The following is a 20,218-nucleotide window of genomic DNA, read 5'->3' as shown; positions in this document are numbered from 1 at the left end:
AAAGTACAAATTCTATATTACAAAAAGAAAAAGAAAAGATATCCTAAAGAATCTAATTCCTGCTCTAGGCCTTTGGACCTTAGATTCCACCCCCTGGCATTAATGCTTTGAAGTTTAAAATGATTTCATCCTTTTGTCTTTCTCCTTCTCTTCTTCTTTTCTTTCTCCTCATTATTTCTCAGGTAGAAAGGTTTTATTTTAGCTCATGGTTTCAAGTGACAGTCTCTCATGGCAGGGAAGGCAAGGCGTCAGGAGCTTGAAGCAGCTGGCCATATTACATTGACTGTCAGAAGATGAGGTCAATGAATGTGTGCATCATAGTGCTTCGCTTGCTTTCTCCATTTTAATCAGCCCAAGTTCCTCAGCTTAGGGAATGGTACTGCCCACAGTGGGTAGATCTCAATAATGCCCCTACATCCATCCATCCATCCATCCATCCATCCATCCATCCATTCATTCATTCTCTCTCTCTCTCTCTCTCTCTCTCTCTCTCTCTCTCTCTCTCTCTCTGTGTGTGTGTGTGTGTGTGTGTGTGTTTCTTAGCAAAAATGATAGTCTAATGATGCAGTAGAGAAATGGAGGGAAGTTTATCTTGATGCTTTTCTATGGCTCAGTAACTTTAATGCAGGGGATCTAAGAGTTTCTTGAATTCCTAGGTGTTATTTCTAGTTGCTAATGGTAGCATCTAAATGGAAATCAAACAACACCAACCATGGCAACAAAGACTCACCAAGTTATAAAAAAAAAAAAATTCATTTGAAAATGCCCCATTCACTGTAGACAATATAAGCATGAGTAGGTAGAACTGAAGGTAACATAGGCACAGGGGTTCAGGGCCCCGGAGGAGAACAGAGCTGACAGGAGCAGAACCTGAAATCTTCTCTGATGTTATCCTGCTGCGAAAGATCTGCGAATAAACCCCATGCATTCGTTTCTTTGTTCAATTCACTAGGCAACCTTCTAAGATGTATCTGCAAACAAAATGTTTAAGATTTTCCATGATTTCATGATGTTTATATTATTTATACTCTGCAATGTTGGTAGGGGAATTAGGAAAGGAGTGTCGTAAAATATAAAACTTGAATTGAAGTTCTAAGGAGAAGCCACACCTATGCTAAAGCCTCTAACTCTGACTGACTGGTTAGAAATTAGCTGTGAAGAGTTAACACATTGCAGACTCAGAGACAAACTATCTTGTTCTGTCTTTACTTTCTTTAGCAAGTTTTCATTGCTGTGTAACAGGTATTTAACTCTTTGACCTAACATGTCAATGGCTGTTAGATACAACCTTTTGGAATTTGTTGACTTAACAGACCTTTAGCTTCTTACCAGTTCAGAAGTTGAGAATACCCCAGACAGCCTCTGAAACCCATAGCAAGCAGTTCTCCCCTTGGCTCTAACCTGCCTACCCAATGTTTCCACCAACGTATTTTAAAACCACCTTAGATTATGTATGAGTTTCTTCTGATCTGTAACCAAACAATTTCATGAAACCATTTCAATACTGGAACAGACTATTTCAGGAAACCTGAATCTACATTCCTGGGGCATGGTCAACTCATATTTGGCTCAAGAATAAAGATCTCTTTTTCCTTTAAGGTGAAAGTTGTGTTTTGCCTCAACAAAAACCAGGTTATCTAAGGAGGTAAGATATAGTAATTGATAAAGAGAAAAATAAGACAGGCTATAGGAGAGTAGGCTGTAGGCAGGAATGGGGTTTGAAGTTTTGCCTAGATGGGTTTCAGAAGCTTTAATATGAAGACAACTTGGGTGAGTGCTCGAAAGAGCAGAATGTGTGAACTCTGTTGACATTTAGGAGAAGATCATTCCAAATGGAATCATCAGGCTTGTTTCATAGCCTGGAGCAGGAGCACCAAGACTCTTCCCAGAATCTTGGTTAAGAAGATTGGGTGTATCAATTCCTTCCATCTCACAGACTAGATGAGGCAAGAGATAGAGTCAGGGATGTAAAAGTTGACATAAATTTCAAACTTAAATTGACTTAAATAGTCTTCTGTTTAGCAACTAATTTTTGCCAAACACTGAGCATCTAACTGTTCTGAGTATAAATAAGAACTGCTTGTGATATGAAGAGACCTGTCATCTTGTTTTATACAATAACTGTAGGGACTGAGAGAAAGTAGATAATATAATTGGCATCTTTATGGGTGAAGAAATTGAAATTCAGAAATCATACATGAGGGCAGAAAAGGTGGAGGGTATGAGTTTTGAATTCCTAATGAAAGCTTACACCCAGACTCAAAAATGATCATGCCCCAGGCTAACAGCCTAGTGAGGCTAAGAACACACATCTCTTTTCACACAGGCAGATTAGACGCAACAGAGCCAGACACCAGGATGGGGGCTTTGTCCTGGAACCTTAGATGAACGTTCCTCCCCTATCTGGACAGCCATGTGGCATATCGGGGGTGTAGACAGCAGGTTGAGTTGAGGCGGCTGGGTTGAGCCCACTAGGGCTAGAGAGAAAACAGTCTCAGCGTTCACAACTCTTCCCAGATGACTCTCCCAGTCTTATTATTAGGTAAGAAAGGATTCATAAAGAGCTTAGGAATTTTCCTGAAGGTCATGTGACTGGGATGGGGTATTGGTGGTAGGGACATGATGGATTTCTTTGTCTAATCTCCTTGTTCTTCAGTGATTTGTTGGCACCAAAATGTGGGGAGCTTGGAAGGCATCCAGGCCACTGGGTCTGTGTTCCCCTGAAGTAAAATGATAGGAGCTGTGGGCACTGAGCTCCTGGCTACAGTGCTCTCTGCACTTTTTAAAGGGCAATGTGTCTTCCTGGTGAGAACGTAGAATGTACAAGTGCTGAGGAAAATATTATGGGAGCTCCTAAAAAAGGTTGGAAGTAGAGCTGTTGCAGCAACCCCGCTATCGGGTGTGTATAAAAGGCAAGCAAATCATGCTGAAGAGACAGCCACACCCCATGACTATGGCACTATTCACAACGGCCAAGAAAGGGAAACAGTTTAAGTGTCCATTGACAGATGCATGGATGAAGGAAACATGGTGAATGTACATAAATTAATATGATTTGTGGTTTATAAAAAAATGAAATCTTTTTTTTCTTTTTTCTTTGTTTTTGTTTTTGTTTTGTTTCTCGAGACAGGGTTTCCCTGTGTAGCTTTGTGCCTTTCCTGGAACTCACTTGGTAGCCCAGGCTGGCCTTGAACTCACAGAGATCCGCCAGGCTCTGCCTCCCGTGCTGGGATTAAAGTCATGCGCCACCACTGCTTGGCTCTCTCTCTCTCTCTCTCTCTCTCTCTCTCTCTCTCTCTCTCTCTCTTTTTAAAGACAAGGTTTCTCTGTGCAACCATCCTGGAACTAGCTCTGTAGATGAGGTTAGCCTTTTCTCCTCACTGCTAGGATTAAAGGCCTGCACCACTACCACCCAGCAAAGAATGAAATCTTACCATTTGCAACAACATCAGTGGAACCAGAGGTCATTATGTTAAATAAAATGAGTCAGGTACAAAGAGCCAAGTATCTGCATGACCACACTAATAGCAGAGTATGAAAGAAGTCAGTCTCTTAAATATTGAGAGTGAAATGGTAGTTATCAGAGGCTGGTGAGAGGAGGGAAGGACAAAGGATGGTGAAAGGCTAATTAACAGGTATTCATTTACAGTTAGGTAGAAGAAAGTTCCAGAGGCTTCCTGAAGTCTCACTCCACTACAACATTCTTTGATCAGTTCCAAATCCCTATTCCTGCCCCCTTCCTCAAATCATAAGCAATACCTAAAACATTTTTTCTATAAAGATTTCTGCACATACTGTCTCAGAAATTCCTTGTGAACCACTAAATCATTTCCTGTCTGTTGGAAAATTAATAACAGTGCATTCTGTTGTTATAACTCAAACAATACTGAATTATATTTGTCCTGGGCTTATGAAAGGCATTTATTCAAGAGAGTGATTTTTTTTTTCAAATAAACTGCTTGCTTATTTCCACTAAAAATAAGAGAAATAGAAAACATGGTCATTTCCACTTCTTTTTGCTAACTAGTTTGATTGATACCAGTTGGTTGCATTATTGGAAAAGCTGAGCACCACGTAAAATTTCCTATGAGTGTACAGTTTCCTGTGTAGTTTACATAAATTCATGGATTATTCCAAGATATGTACACTCATAATTACTCACTTGAGAAAATAGAGTTGTGCGTACTTGCACATCATAGAAAAACACCCACACATACACAGCCTGCATTTTACCAAGACCTGAGATGAGAAAAGAAAACAGCCAGAATGCTCTCCTTCCACCTCCACCCTAACCACACCTTCCTGCCCTACGACTATTGCCCAAACCTGACTGTGACCCAACACATGCCTCTTTGAAATTTGAAAAGACATTGAGAGGAAAAGTCAACTGAAAGAATAGAGTGGGCAACAGAAACTTGTGAAAAAGAGACCAGAACAGGAAAGTCTGCTGGGTGGAACTTTCTGAAGTGAACATCCTTGGTTGGAAGTCAAGAAAGCAGCTAATTCTCCAATTTCTTATTATGCTGAAAAATGATGACAGCTCGGCAATCCAGTTAAATTAGATAGACGGGGCTGTTTTAATGAGCGCAAATAAAAACTCACCTCTTCAATATACAAGATAGTTCAAGAAACTCAAAGAAATTCTAGATTTTGCTCATTTAGGTTGGAACTCTTGAGGTAGATAGCTAATCAAATTTATCTTCTTGTATGTACCTCTGGGGTGGTATCTGACCTCTATGACAGCACTTCCGGTAGTGTCTCCTCTTAGGCATATCTTAAATCTCTTTCCACTTCTCTCTTCCTCCATGGACTTTCCTTTATAGAGTCTAAGTTTGCTCAACTGTCTCAGCCCTTATATTTGCACTGAAGCCAAGCAGTCTGCCTCGTCCTTTATAAGAGTAGGTGAGGTTAAAGACAGAACCTTTGAAAAGCCAATAAAAGGAAGCAAGGTAGTATCCAGAGAAAAGTCCTGCTGGGTTTTTATGGACAGGGCAGGAGGTGCTAATCTGCTACCAGGGAACTGGGGGAGTATGCTGGTGTTCCACAGCTCCTGAAAGCAAGCCAAATGGGACTCTTGCCGGCCTATAGCCTAGCAAGTTGCTGCTTCCACAGTAAGTTCAAAATGTGTTTGCGTCAGCCAGCCTTTTTCATGTCTACAAAGCAAACATTTGAATCAACTGTTAGGCTTTAGTCATTTTAACACAGATTATACACAATAATTAAAATTTCAGAATTATTGCTTGGTTTGCAATTGCTGCTAATCCTTTAAAACAAATACTGTTGCTTTGCTAAAAAAAGGTTCATTCTTTAAAGAAAAGCTTAGGTGAGTAAGAGCTTGCAGCTTACAAAAGGCCCCTACTCCTGGGGTCTTTATAATTAGTAATCATGTTGCAATTGCTGAAAGTGCAAATGTGAGCCTCTGCTACATTAGCATGTACAAACAGCTTGGCTTATTTAATCCAACCCAAGCCAAGAGTCTTACCTACACCAGCAGCCTTATAGGCATCACAAAAATAAATGTGAACATTACACCCTCATCAGCAACCTCTCCTATGGTGACTAAATCAATGAGTGTCTCATGCCTAGCAAAGAATTAGAGATTACAACACTTGAGAAACATCTCAGTTGAAAATGACTAGAGAGGAATTTGATTCGGTTTCATTTGAGAAACATTTATTAAACACACACACACACACACACACACACACACACACACACACACATATATATATATATTAGCACATTGTAGTGAAAACATATAGAATAAATGATACTTTCCTTCAAGCAATTTGTTGAAATAGATAATTACAAATATGATTAAAAAGGAAATATTGGAATAATGTACTGAATCAGTGTGTGTGTGTCTCACACACACACACACACACACACACACACACACAAATCCATAACATTCATTTGTAAATATTTCCCATTGATTGGGGCCCAGAGAATTTCCTCTGTATAAGAGCTAGTTGAGTTAGTTCACTGTAGAGAATAGAAAAAATATTTAAACATTTCTCTAAGAGAAATGATTATAAAATGAGCTCCTCTGATATAGAGCAGTTGCTTAAAAATTCCTGTCAACATTTCAGTTTGCACATTTTGGTCACCAAATTCTACTTTGATCCAGCCATAAATGAATCATATTGACTTTAAGCTTAGGAGCACGTGAATAATTCAAACTTTCCACATTGATGCAGAAGACTTCCTCGTAGGATAATATCCAATTATAGTGGAAGTATTACATTTGGCAAAAAATAAAATTTTATGTGGAATCCTTTAATGAATCAATCTTATGATACTTTGGAATTTCTAAATCATTGTAAACAACATAAGAGAATAGCTTAGTGCCAAAAGAGAAGAAAGGAGTGAAGGAAAAAAGGGAGGGAGGGACAGAGGAAGGGAGGGAAGAAGGATGAATGGAAATGAAGTCATTCCAAATTTTCCAGTTCTTTAGACAATTGAGTTTGGTGTGTGAGGTTTGATTGTAACAAAGTAGTCAACTAAAATAGGAAATCCTGGGGGCAAGTAGATGTGTTTAGAAGGATGAAGTTGAATCTAAACGGCCAGAGGCCTTCCCTAAGGTCTTCAACAGATAAAAGTAAGTCTTGTCCATGGACTATAGGACTTCTCTGCATAAGAAAAATAGTTATATGTAACTATAGGATTGTCTTGCCTAAGAAAAGATTATGGAAAACAAAGATAGCCATTAATGTGTCTTGTTACTATTTTGTTAGGGAAAGTGTGTATTACTTAAATTCTTTCTTTGGAAAATGAGCATGAGACATGGATACAGTGAATTAAGAACTCTGTCCTTGCTTTAAGATTCTCAGCATAAGTTTGTGTTGACTTTCACATGTTATTGTAAAATGCCCCAGGACCTATTGAGAAGCAGAGTGGAACTAAGTAAACTGACTCACAGTATGGTGGTTTTTATTTAACCATACCTGAGTTTACATCCCTTGGAACCCTCTGAATTCAAGAATACTCTAAAAATATCATTACCCATGATCAAGTGGATTTCATTCTAGAAATACAGGAAAGGTCAATGAATACAATGCATCACATAAACAGACAAAGGTAGAAATTCTGTGATCATCTGAATAGATGCAGAAAAGCCTTTTGACAAAATCCAACATTTTTACAGGGTGTAAATCCTGAAGAGATTAGAAATAGAAAGAATATATCTTAACATAATAAGGACTATATATAGAAAACATCGTACTAACTGAAGAAAAACTCAATGAGGTTCCACTAAAATCAGGAAGAAGACAGGGTGTTTATGCTTTCCACTTTTACTCAATATAGTACTTAGTAGCATTATAGAGCACTAAGACAGGAGACAGAAATAAAAGGGGTACACATAGGAAAGAAAGAAATCAAGGTACCCTTGTTTATAGAAGATATGATTCTGTGCATAAAATACTGTCCTATTCTACTAGAAAACCCAGGTTTAATAAATACTTTCAACAAAGTGACAAGTCAGTCTCAGAAAGACAAATGCATGTGTTTGCTGATTTGTGGTTCCTAGATTTAATATAGATACACAAAATTATTCATTTACTATAACCAGAAAGTAGAAGTAAATTGTCTCAGGAAACAGAGTCAATTGGCAACAGGGACAATGGCAGAGAAAGAGAGACTTGAGGAAGTGGGAGACAGGCTCAATGCTCAGCATATACTTGTATGAAGATATCCTTAATGGGCCATGGAACCATGTACTATGAAGAAATCCAATGATTTTTTTTTTAAAGAAAATACTAATTAAATGCCATTCATAGCTGAAGAGTGCCAATAAAATTGGTTTTAGAATTAAACCTACTGGCATTAAGGATAACTTCCTATATTAAGCTTGAACTCCACTAACAGAAGTCGCTGATATGGAAAACTAGGCAGTTATGCTTCTATGGAAACAGAGTGCTGTTTGCCCATATGGCCACATCCCAGAATCCACTGAGCTCAGGCTAATTAGTGGAGGTCAGGATAAGCCACTGGAGGTAGGAGCTTTCTCCCTCTTCTTCCAACACCCATTGTATCAATCTTCTTATTTTTCCCCAATTTAATTTAATTTTATTATAATCTATGCTTAGAGGTGAAAAAAGTCATGTCTCCAAATAACTACATTCCTTTTTCCTTTCAAGAGCTCCTCTTTGATTTTTAGTTAATAACTGAAAAAACGATGTAGGAGGTAACAGTAAATAAACTCTTGTATAAAGAGCACAGTTGAATCTATTTCCATTACAGGACTTTAATTATGTAAATAAAGTTGAGTGGGCTTTTAAAGTATTATTTTGCAAGCTCTTTTATCTGTTCTTTGAATCCAAAACAACATATTTGAGGACTCTATTAATAGTCAAAATTAGGTTTGCATTAAATTTAAATTCAGTATTCCTTACTCAGATTTTCCTAGGCATCTCTCTTTCCCCAAGAAGCAATCCGTCATATACCCCACAAATCCTGATCTTTGTGATTATTTAGGTCCTTATTTCCTCTCTTCTGTTGAAGATGAGTTTTAGGTTTATAAACATAGAGGATGATAGATAAAGGACCAGCCTCTAAACAAAACTCCCAGCAGGCCTTTGACATCAACTTGAGTCATCTTGATACTGGAATTTTTTCAGCGATATCAGCCTCCATATCAGTTTGAGTACAATGCAGCAGAGACAGGATCACCCCACTGTCCAACTAGTCTACTTTCCCAAGTGCAGCATAGTTGCTAGCTGTACCATCTTTAATCCTCTGAAGTTGGCTACAGGCAAGATGCTCATGATGAGTGTGCAGTCCTGGATCTGTGCTGGTCCTTCTGCAGACTATCCAGAGCCTCTTGGAGCCTGTTGTTTCAATGCAATCTCTACATTGTGAGTCATTCTTTATTAGTGAATGAAGTGTTTTGTGTTTCACCAAGGAAGCAAGAAAAATCTCATTTGGGAATGCAGGCATACCTTCCAGCAACTTCATACTCCATCCACATGAATGTGAAAACTCATGTCATCTCTCCTTAGAGTTCTATACAGACACACCCATCACACCTTTCACACTAATGGCAGTGGAAAAAGCTTTTTCTCTTTTGTTCCCCCACTGCATGTCCTCATTATGTTTGTTTAAAGTTACAGTGAACTGATCTGAGTCAGCAACAATGAGTTAACTGCTCTATGGGAAACAATTTTCTCTGTGACTCACTTGTTTTTGATGAGGTCTTATGCATGTCAACTATATCATTAGTATAAGTTTTAAATCGGTGCAAGTCTGGTGATCATTCTAAATTACAAATGGCATGAGTCTTTAATAGAATAATTTCTGCTTTTCATAGAGCATCTCTGCTTTATACACAACTGTAGAGGCATTGCATATACAACTGGCTAATAAATGCTTCCTAAATGATGTATGCTGGCTCCCATACCAGGTTATACATTGAACTGTGGTGCAATGTGATATATGTCTCTCAACTGAGCAGTTTCATAACTGGGTCATCTGTGTAGTCTTTGTGACTTTGAACATCTTCCAGTTTTACTCCACTTGTTTCTTCTTCTATTCTATTCATCCTATAACCCATTCCAAACTGCTTTTCTAGTTTATCTCCTCCAGTGATATACCCATGATTTTTAACATGCAAAACTCTTGAACTTATGTTTGGTAGACAGATGCATGTATCTTCTTTCTCCTCTCATTTTTTCACACAATGGCCTGCAAGTTAGCAAATCCCCATTTGTCCAGTTGAGGAGAGTGGAAGATCATGCATAAGTTCCAGTGAGTTGTTAAAGGACAAGATTTTGACTGGAATCTTGGATTTCTGATGTAAAATTTCTTTTTATCCCCAATGTACATTCATACTGTCTTAGTCAATATTCTATTGCTGGAAAGAGACACCATGACCACAGCAATTCTTATAATGAAAAGAATTTAATTGGGGTTGCCTTACATTTCAGAGGTTTAGTCCATTATTGTCATGGTGGGAAGCATGGCAACATGCAGGCAGACATGGTGCTGGAGAAGCTGAGAGTTCTACATTTAGATTGGCAGGGAACAGGAAGAGAGAGACACTGGGACTGGCTTGAGCTTTGAAACCCTGAAGTCCACCTCCAGTGACACACTTCTTCTAACAAGGTCAAGCCTCCTCCAACAAAGCTACACCTCTTAATCCTTTCAAATAGTACCACTCCCCACTAACCAAGCATTCAAATATATGAATTTATGGGGGGCATTTTTATTCAAACTACCATACATACCAATTCACAATTCACTTTTTTCTACTTCTAAGCCTTTGTATACATTAGTATGGCTCCTCCTTACCTAGCTTCTATTTCCTATCCAACTCACAAATTTTCCAGCTTTTTGCATAGTGTGGAAGGGATTGTGCTATATGATGTGGAGAGCTAGTCTATGCCAACTCCCTGCAAGACATAGAGAATTCAGGAATTAGAATAGAGGGAGAAATATGGTGGTGACTGCAATGGGCTGACTTCAGTCAATGAAATATGTTCCTATCTATTGCAATTTGAGCTAATGGGGAATTTCAGATCATTGCTTTTACAAGGCAGGCATGTTACCTTAAATACCTAATAGTGCAGATCTGGTCCTTGAAGGTGTACCTTCTGAAAATCTTTGTGCATTCCCTCCTCTTCCTCTTGTTCTCCCCATTGCCCTCTCTTATCCCAGGAGTTACTCTTTAAATATGGCTCCAATCCAAAACCAAAGCAAACCTTCCCTTTTCGTGAATCTAGGTTGGTCCTGAAAGCTTTGTCTTCCTTCCTACTGGAGCCATGAGTTACCACAAAAGGATTCCAGGCTACTCAGAGAGAAGTCACCCAGAAAGGCCCTGGAAGATGAGACAACAGGAGAGAAGTCTGTGGAGAAGCATCACACGCCACCTGGAGCTGAACTGCCACCTGACTGTAATGTTCTAAGATGTTCCAGGAGAGGAGACACCTACCAGGCCCCAGATGTCAGAAGATGGAGAAGTACAAACTCATTGCAGTCCTAGTTCACTAAGCTTTTAGACATACTACACAACATAATTAGCCCACCAGATTATGAGTGTGAATGTTTAGCAACCTTCAGCAAGACCCTGTGTGGTCTGGGCTCCCAATGAGATGAAACAGAACAGATCTGGGTGAACTGAAGCAGCATGATGATCATCAGAGGAAGTGCCAAAAGCAGAAGGGTGGCCCCAAAACAAGCAGCACCCAGTAGGACATGAAATTCTGTGTAACTGCAGCCTTGTGTCCCATGCTCTGTTTAAACCAAGGCAAATACTAGATGGGTTCACATAGACTTAGTTCCTCAAAGAGTACACCCATTTCCTATTTTTAAAAATTGTTCCAGGTACATGGGGAGAGGGGGAAGAGGGAGAGAGAGGAGAGAGAATGAGAACTCAATGATGAAAACTTACTAAATTAGCTGTGTTGTGGTCAGGGGGCATTGGAATAAGCAGGTGATCACCTTAAGAGAGTAGGTCTTTCTGTTTTTTTGGAGGGAGTGCCTTGTTTGGTGCAAGGGAACCATTTACACCCTTTCCCCTACTTTAACTGTAAAAGGCTCTGCCAAACCCCAAAGTAGTTAAGAGTGCAGAGAGAGAGGGTCTCACACATGTCTGTGCTGGTTGATTTCTATCTTGGCACAAACCTAGACATATCTCAGAAGAGGGACTATTAGAGGATTATTTTCTCTATCAGATTGGCCTGAAGACAAGCCTATGGGGACATTTTCTTGATAAATGATTGGTGTGAGGAGGGCCAGCCCCTTCTGGATGGGTGATGCCAACTCTGGGTAAGTGGTCTTGGAGTTATATAAGAAAACAAACTGGGCTACTCAGGAGGAGCAAGGCAGTCAGTAGCACTCCTCTATGTCCTCTGCATCAAGTCTTATCTTGAGTTCCTGCCCTGACTTCCCTGCATAATGGAGTATAAGCTATAAGCTGAAATAAACCCTTTCCTCCCCAAGTTCTTAGTCACAGTGTTTTATCACAGCGATAGAAACCCCAGCTAAGACAATGTCCATGGGTTAGTTCTGGCCCTGTTCTTCAACTAAAGCAGAAAAAATGGATCATAATTTGCCCATCTGTTATTATTTGAAGAGTCTATAGAGTACCCATAAAACTTCAGATAGAACTAAGAAATTTGGAAATTAAAATGAGCTCAAAGTCACTTGCAGCTTCTCTTTATTTATTTGGTCTGAAATGATCTCTACACTGACTTACCACATGGCATTAAATCATTCTGGTCCCTGAGTTATTATTACATGATTCAAAGAGTATAATTTACAGAATTGCCAGCCCTGGCTGCACTGTGTCCCACACCAAAAAAAGACCACAAGGAGGGGAGAAGGAAAATGCCTGTTTCCTGGTAGCCCATATTTACGCAATTTTCTCCACCACAGATTGTTTTGGCAGTCTAGACAGAGTCTTGTAAAATCCTCCCTTGATGTCATCCACATCCTTCCTCGATAGGTTTAGAATGAGTGTGGAGCAAGCATGTCTCCCTTGGTGCTGTTGTACAGATAATTAATCAGTGCCAACCGGAGAGGCCTTAGGGCTGCTGTGATGCCTACACAGGGGGTGGGGCAGAGAAGTCCACCCTTGATTATGTAAATAAGTACTGTTGGAAAGGAAGAAACACACTGGAGCATTCCTTGTTCTAACAGAACCTTGTGGAAAATGAAACAATGAGAAGTGGGCTAGAAGTGGGGAAAGAAGAACCAAGGAAATGATTTTCATGTGGCCAGGGACACACTCTGGAATTAGAGATTCCTCAGCAGACAGTGTGAATTGTGCTTCAAATGGAAGACGTTGGATCACATGTCGCTCTTGTAGGAAAAAGGTAGCTACAGATTAGGATTTAAATTTTAGTTTATGAGCCAGACTGTCATAGCACACGCTTTTAAGCTTAACAGCAAGGGGGCAGAGGCAGGTAGATCTCAGAGTTTGAGGACACCTTGCTCTATGTAGTGAGCTCCAGGCCAGCAAAGGCTATATAATGTAATCCTGTCTCAAGGGTACAGGGGAGTGGGCTGGATAGATGGCTCAGTGATTATGAATGATGACTGCTCTTCCAGAGGACCTGGGATTGAGTCCTCGAACCCACATGATGGTTCACAACCACCTGCAACTCCAATTTCAGGGCACACCCTCTTCTGACCCCCAAGGGTACCAGGTACTTGGTACCCAGACATACATGCAGAAAAAACATCCATATAAATTTGAAAAAGAGAGAGAATAAATTGAAAATAAAATCCAGGTTATGAGAGCTAGAATTCACCCATGTGTGTGTGTGTGTGTGTGTGTGTGTGTGTGTGTGTGTGTGTGTGTGTGCAGATATATGTGCATGCATGTGAATGCCAGAGGTCAACATTGGAGTCTTTCTTCAATTGCTCTCCCTTATGTCTCACACTTAACCTAGAGCTGCTCACTGACTTCGTTGAAGAGAATGGCCAGCCAGCCTCAGGGATCCTCCTGTCGCTGCATCTCCGTGTTAGCCTTGCTTTCGGACAGGATCCTTTTTTTCAGGCTCCCACCACAAGCGCTTCACTGTTTGAGTCATTTCTCCAGCCTTCTTTAAAAAACAAAAAAAAAAAGTCATTTTGTTTATCTGTCAGTAGAGTAATAAATGTACTAGTATGTGTACGAGATGATAGGAGATACAAAATGCTGGTTTTCTCTCATAAAATGTATTTCTCCTTATGGACTCATTGAAAATCAATGTTGTTTCTTAGAAAATAATTTAATCAGAAACATCCCAACAGATATCATTAAACCATTAAAGCTTTTAAGCGTTCCTTTGTGTTAAATCTGTGATATTATGTGCTTTCATACTTCTTGCCATCAGAGTACTTCTAATTTACTCTTCAATCTAGTTAAATTCTTCACACACACACACACACACACACACACACACACACACACACACACACACGAAACTGTGTAAAGAGAAGCAATTTATTTCTTTATCCTTGCATTTTCTCCGCAATTGGCTATTTCTAAAGAAAAGCAGGGAAATAGTTTTTACACTGATTTGTTTTTATTATGTGCATGGGATTCCCACACCACAGCATGCAGGGACACCTTGCAAGATTAGTTTTCCTCCTTACACCATACAAGGCTTGAGGATTCAACTCAAGGTTGACAGACTTAGCAGCAAGCACCTTTTCCAGTTGAGCCATCTTGTTGGCCCCAAAGAAAGATTTTGATGTGTTTTGTTGTTTTGTTTTGTTTTGTATTTCTCTACACCCTGAAATTTCTCAGTAGCCTAGCCTTCCCTCTCTGTCCTGTTGTCTCTAGCCTTCCATTTCCCAAGAACTGTTTTTATAACTTCCTAACAGCTCCCCCATGGAGAGCCTTCCTGTATCTAAGGTACAGAACTAATCATATGTTCTTCTGACCTAAGAACCTCTGGTGGCCTCTGAACTCCCTCCAGGTCCCTGCTGTTAGCCTTGCTTTGCTGGCCAGCCTCTGCTCCAGCCACACGTTACACAATTGTCTAGACCTCCAGGCCCTTCTAAGAGTCCGTTCCTTGGCCAATTCCTGCCTGTCCTTCAGGAATTCACCCCACTTTGTTTGTGAGGAAGACTGCTAATATTTCTGGAAGAGACAAACTGCAGGAGCTTTCTTTCAACTGCTGTGGTCCCACTGGGCTCCATTGACTGGTCCTGGTTCCGCATCCCGCATGAAAACAGGCCTCTCCTATTCATACACTGGCCACTGCTTGTGGCTGAACTCCTACACATCTTTCCAGTTCTGTGTCTTCCTAGTGTCTGGTCTTCCCCTAAACCCTCCAGAATGGCCGCTCCTGACACTGACCTCAACCTTTGACTACAGACATGCAAAACTTAAGCATTGTGAGAAAGCATTGTTAGATTGAGTGCAAACCATAGACTGTTGAAGGTTAAGGCAGCTACCATGCTGCTAAGGGATATCATCTAATGGAGTCACCGTGATCTGTATCTGACAACACAGTACAGGACTAGAGCATTTACATCCCCTGTCCTGATTACCTCACTCTTAATTGTGGCACTAACAATTTACCAGAAGTTCAAGACTAGCCTTGGCCTAAACTTACATTAGCCCTTCCCAACATAGAATTCCTTGCTTCCCCTTGGACCATAGGGAACTATGTGCTCTTTTCTCTCTAGTAAAGACCACCTCATATTATGCTTTTAGTTTTACTTGGCTATAAGTTTCCCAAAGCTGTTGGTCTGTCTTGAATTTTTTGCAGCACTGGGACTTGATTTAGTGTATGACACATAGTTGTATTTGTTCAATGAGCTGATGTTTTTTCTCAGCCTCTTCATAGCCATCACTTTATATCTACATGCATCAACAGGACACTTGGAACATAATGTATGTGTTTGCCATTTTTTAAAAGATAAAAATAAAGAAAGGCAGTTTGGAAGGCAGAGTTATTATAATCGTAACCTTCTAAGTTTAATATTATAGACTAAATCAGGAACATTTTGTTTTAATTAAAAAACCTGTGACTATATGAGGAAATGTATTTAAGCCTGACAAACACCTCAGAGAAACCATAGGGTAAAAAAATCTTTTTTTTTTTTTTTTTTGGTGGAGCTGAGGATCGAACCCAGGGCCTTGCGCTTGCTAGGCAAACGCTCTACCACTGAGCTAAATCCCCAACCCAGGATGAAAAATCTTATCTTATCCACAGAGAAACTATTCAAAAGCATTTAAAATAATTTGAAGAAAAGTAACAATAACTCACTCAGTGCTAGAGATTCTGCCATTAATTTCTGCATTCCTTGTGTGGTACAGCACTCAAACTAGGATGTGCATCCACTAAATATTTAGTGAATTGAGGTAAAGATTAATCTGTAAGGGAACAACTTCAAAAAGAAAACTTAAAAAAGTTCAGATAGCAAAATTCTTCAGCAGTAATTATTGTTTTGTATCGTCCATCTCTTTTGTGCCTTCCATTAAGATAGCTAGCCAAGAGTTGACACTAATCATAAAATTACTAGATCAAAGAATACAGGTTTTCCAAATGGAAATATTCAGAATGTAGACATTTCGTTGTCGAGAAATGGATAGATCTGGCAGCTTAAAGCTATTGTAAAAAGTTATTCAAAAGTTTCTCAGGTTAAACGTGTGTGTCTAAGCAAGCTCTCATTAAAAGCCTCTTTTATCCAACATCTAGCATATGTCTGTGGTGTGACTTTTCCTGGGAAGATGTGAACAAACGTCTATTCCCTCAGACAGAGCACAGGTGACAGGCCGAAGCCATTTCTACCCAAGTCTATCTAGGTAAGTCCGTCAGTCTTTTGGAATTACAGGAGGCTGGGTGACTCAAAGGCAGCCACATCATCAAAGGCCCACTCCCGGGTGAATGACAGCTCAGGAAAGCCACTTGCATCCCTTGAACTTCGTGCCCAATGTGAGGTCAGCTCTGTGGGAGAGGGAGAGAGTCCTCCTGTCAAATGTTTACCGATTTTACAATCCCAAAGAGGGCCTTGTGAGTCTTGTAAATTTCCTTGTATTCTGAACCTTGTCATTAGCTTTTATGAGCTTCCCTCCATCCTCCAAGAGGGAATGCTTCAGTTCAGAAGAAATGGCTGCAGAATAGTCCCAAATAGCAAGGTGTATGAGTAGATTTTTCACTTATTTATTCTTTCATTTATGTGTTTTGATTACCTCAGCTCTAGAAGCCTGTAAGTCGAGTGCCAATAGGGGGAGGCACAGAGAAACTTGTCAGTGTCACATGATAAGGGGCCATGATTGGAAAGCAGCTTTATTATAGAAAAGAAGCCCCTTTCCATTAGACTCCTTGTCGTTTCCTGCAATTGGCTTGTGTTGCCAGGATTTCGTGTCTTTGGTAAAATCTACCTGTGGTTATGCATTTGCTTTGATCACTATTTCCATACTTTTTGAGTATAACAGGGCCATTCACAGCCCAGTTGTGCATGACCTGCTGTGCTCGGTACGTGCAGTCACCAAAACTCAACCTGGGGCAGTAGCTCAGAGTCTGCTGTCTCACACAAATGAAGATTGATAACATGGACTATTATGGGAGTATGTAAGGCAGAAACAAGTTTTATTAAAAGAGAATTACAGGAAAATAGGGAACTCAGCAAAAGTGAGAATTAAGGGAAAGTAGAATACGTGTTTGAGACGGGGGAGGATTTTCAGGTGAGGAAAAGTCATTGGACTTTCTTGTCTGGGTTTTAATGGGAAGTGTCAGGGACTGAACAAAGGCTGATGTGGTTGCTATGGGATTGCTTACTTCTGAGCTATTATGAGCTGATGGAGGGCATGCAGGCTCTGTGCATGCCTCTGGGCCTGACCATGGAGGTGATCCTGAACAGTTCATGCACTGCCCACCCACACCCACACCCTGTCTGTCCATCTATCCCGTGCTTTGTTAGGTCCTGACCCTGTGTGCCATTAGTCACTGGCCGTTTGTTATACTCAGCTCTCTTCGTTCTCACAGCAGCCAGAAGGGCCTGTATTTGTTCTTAGTTAACTCTTTTTCCATGAGACATCCCTCCCTGATGTAGGAGGAAACTGCTTGCTAGAAGCCATGCTTACTTATAGTTTAATCTGTTACACTTTGCTACATTAGAAGCAAGAGTATTTGAAAGGACAATAGACCCATACCGATGTCCCGCAAGGGATTCGGGTAGAGGGGACAGCCAACCTGCTGTCACTGGCCCAGAGACCCAACTCTTGTCTGTTTGGCTTAGTTACGTCATATCCAGCTACAAACTCACTCATTTGTCTCTCTTGATGTTCCAGACTTTGCTGTTTTGACTTTTCATCATCTTTTAACTCAGACCTCTACTTTCACTGTGATATTTAAGCAATTTTTAAAATATTTTATTTATTTGAAGTTTTTGTCATGGGCTGCTTTCCCTTGGTACCTACCCAAAGCAAGCTCTTGCATCACTATTTAAAATTCTAAAACTCTTCCATGATGCTGGGAAAGAGGCATCATTCTGACACTCATGAGTATTTTTATCACTCAGGTCCACAGGTTTCACCTTTGGGACACAATCCTACCAGAGTTCAGCAAAATGGGGTAAGCTGGAGTCACACTAACTTTCTGGCCTGTGGTCTTAGGTAGGGCTGATAGGTTGGTATCTCTGCAATTCTGAGTGTCAAAAATTGTGAATATTGGCTGGGCAGCAATGGAGAAGGCCTTTAATCCCACCACTTGGGTGACAGAGCCAGGTGCATCTCTGTGAGTTTGAGGCCAGGCTGGTCTAGGGAGCAAGATCCAGGACAGGAACCAAAATTACACAGAGAAACCCTGTCTCAAAAAACAAACAAACAAACAAAGTTGTGAACATCATCTCTATAGGTAATGAAGTCAATGTGTGACTCTCAGGCTGCAGACAGTGGTAAGGTCAGCATGCAGTGATTCCATGGTTTGTAGGCACTGGTGAAGGACAGGTCTCTGCCCATTGTCAGAGAGGGGTTGAGTCCTGTGGATAGAGCCTGGACTTGGAGTGAGGGAAGAGACTTTGCCTATCAGCTCCACCACTTCACAACTCTATGGCTATGAGCAGTTTCTCCCTGTGGGTCATCAGCTGGTTTACTGCAGGTTGATTCTAATCTTTCAGGACACACTGAAGATTAACAGCAGTGAGCATATAAAGTGCTTCTGTTTCGTATATAGTACATGGCTGTCACTCAGAAGGTGGGAAGGGTGCTAGTTTGTGCTGTTGTATAAAAGAAATGGAGCATTGATGTCTACTTTATCAGGTAACTTAAGAATTAACTGAATTGATAGAAGCAAAGCTACAAGAACAATGTTTGAAATGATGAATACAGATTGATTATTGTGTCATAAGCTAATTCTATTTAAACGTTGTAGTTCGTGTATATTTTTTAAAAACAGATTTTCTATTTTAATGTCTTAAAATTTTCTACATGGAAACTCTAAATCATGCTATAGAAACAGAAGTATTTTGTCACTTTTGTATGAAAATTCAGATCCTAATTATTCAACACGGCCCTTTAAATAGCATGTGTCTTTAGCTTGTAAGAATGATAAGCCATTTTCAGACAAACACTCCACTTATAAGACATAGCACAATTGTATTTTAATAGTTTTGTTTCAGTATTTTAAAGTATTGGGTAGACTCTAATTTGATGCAATAATTATCCAAAAAAGAGATGATTTAAAGTTGGTTTACATTTTGTTATTAATTGACTTTGACAAAGAGAAAATGAATGTCCAAATGGAAAACCAGAAAGGGGAACCTCAAAGATAGTTTATATTTTCTTTCTGGAACATCTCAGAGATGGTTTTTGGGAGAGCAATGGAGGGGAGATTAGGGTGTGAGTACTGTGGGTTCCCACAAATGAGATGAAATCCCACTGAAGCCTTAGTTGCTATAGGCAACCAACAGAAACAGCAACATAGAAAGGGCTTTCTGGATTTAAGACGATGATTTATTACCAGTCATTTGACAATGCTGAATGGAGGAGACTCAAGTTGATCTCAGCTCTGCATCTGCCATTGGTTAAAGCTGCACATTTAGGTAATTTGTTTAATTTCTCTGCCTTGCAACACAACCCACTGCAATGTTTGTTGGTTCAACTTGGTGTTTTTAATCTCCATTTTAAGTTTCTCTGTATTTAGAGATTCTCATAAACAAATCAAAGGAGAAAGGAGTTACTAAAACATTTCTAACCCTGAGTGTGCTGGGCTTCATCTTAAACAGAATGTTTACTCCAGTTAATTGACATTTATTAAACACTAATACGAGGTAATATGCATATGAAAATGCAAAGAGAATCCATATTCTTCAGAACTCTGTATCTGGTAGAAGTGACAATAGCCTGAGCTAATTACAACACTGGGATTAAATGCAGCAAAAGTTGCTGTAGGGGGATGGTATCAGAATTAGAGGGGATTCTGGCTAGTGTTCTGCATACAATTTGAAAGGTGAATGTTGAGTGTTTAGGTAAGTTTGCTATCAATAGCACTAATTTATAGATGAACTTGTCACAATTGAGCTCATTTGTATCTGAAATGTTCCCGTTGATGATAAGAAAATGCTCTGGCAGGTATTGGGCATTTAAACATGTTGATATGCCGGGCGGAGTGGCACACACCTTTAAAACCAGCACTTAGGAGGCAGAGGCAGACGGATCTTTGTGAGTTCGAGGCCAGCCTGGTCTACAAAGTGGTCCAGGAAAGGCATAAAGCTACACAGAGAAACCCTGTCTCGAAAAACCAAAAAAACAAAACAAAACAAAACAAAAAACCAA

General features: G+C 40.0%; 1 non-coding gene and 1 pseudogene across 1 annotated transcript; one reads left to right on the top strand and one right to left on the bottom strand.

The window, feature by feature from the left end:
• Window positions 1–20,218, top strand: part of LOC118577920 — a 59,271-nt pseudogene that overhangs the window by 7,189 nt on the left and 31,864 nt on the right.
• On the bottom strand, window positions 15,549–15,624 carry Trnaa-agc. Its single transcript has one exon. It is a non-coding gene; the product is annotated as a tRNA-Ala (tRNA).

Source organism: Onychomys torridus, chromosome 2 (genome assembly GCF_903995425.1).
Source record: "Onychomys torridus chromosome 2, mOncTor1.1, whole genome shotgun sequence".
In the NCBI taxonomy this organism is placed as follows: Eukaryota; Metazoa; Chordata; class Mammalia; order Rodentia; family Cricetidae; genus Onychomys; species Onychomys torridus.
The sequence above is the reverse complement of the archived record's forward strand: the minus strand, read 5'-3'. Positions and strand labels throughout refer to the sequence as shown.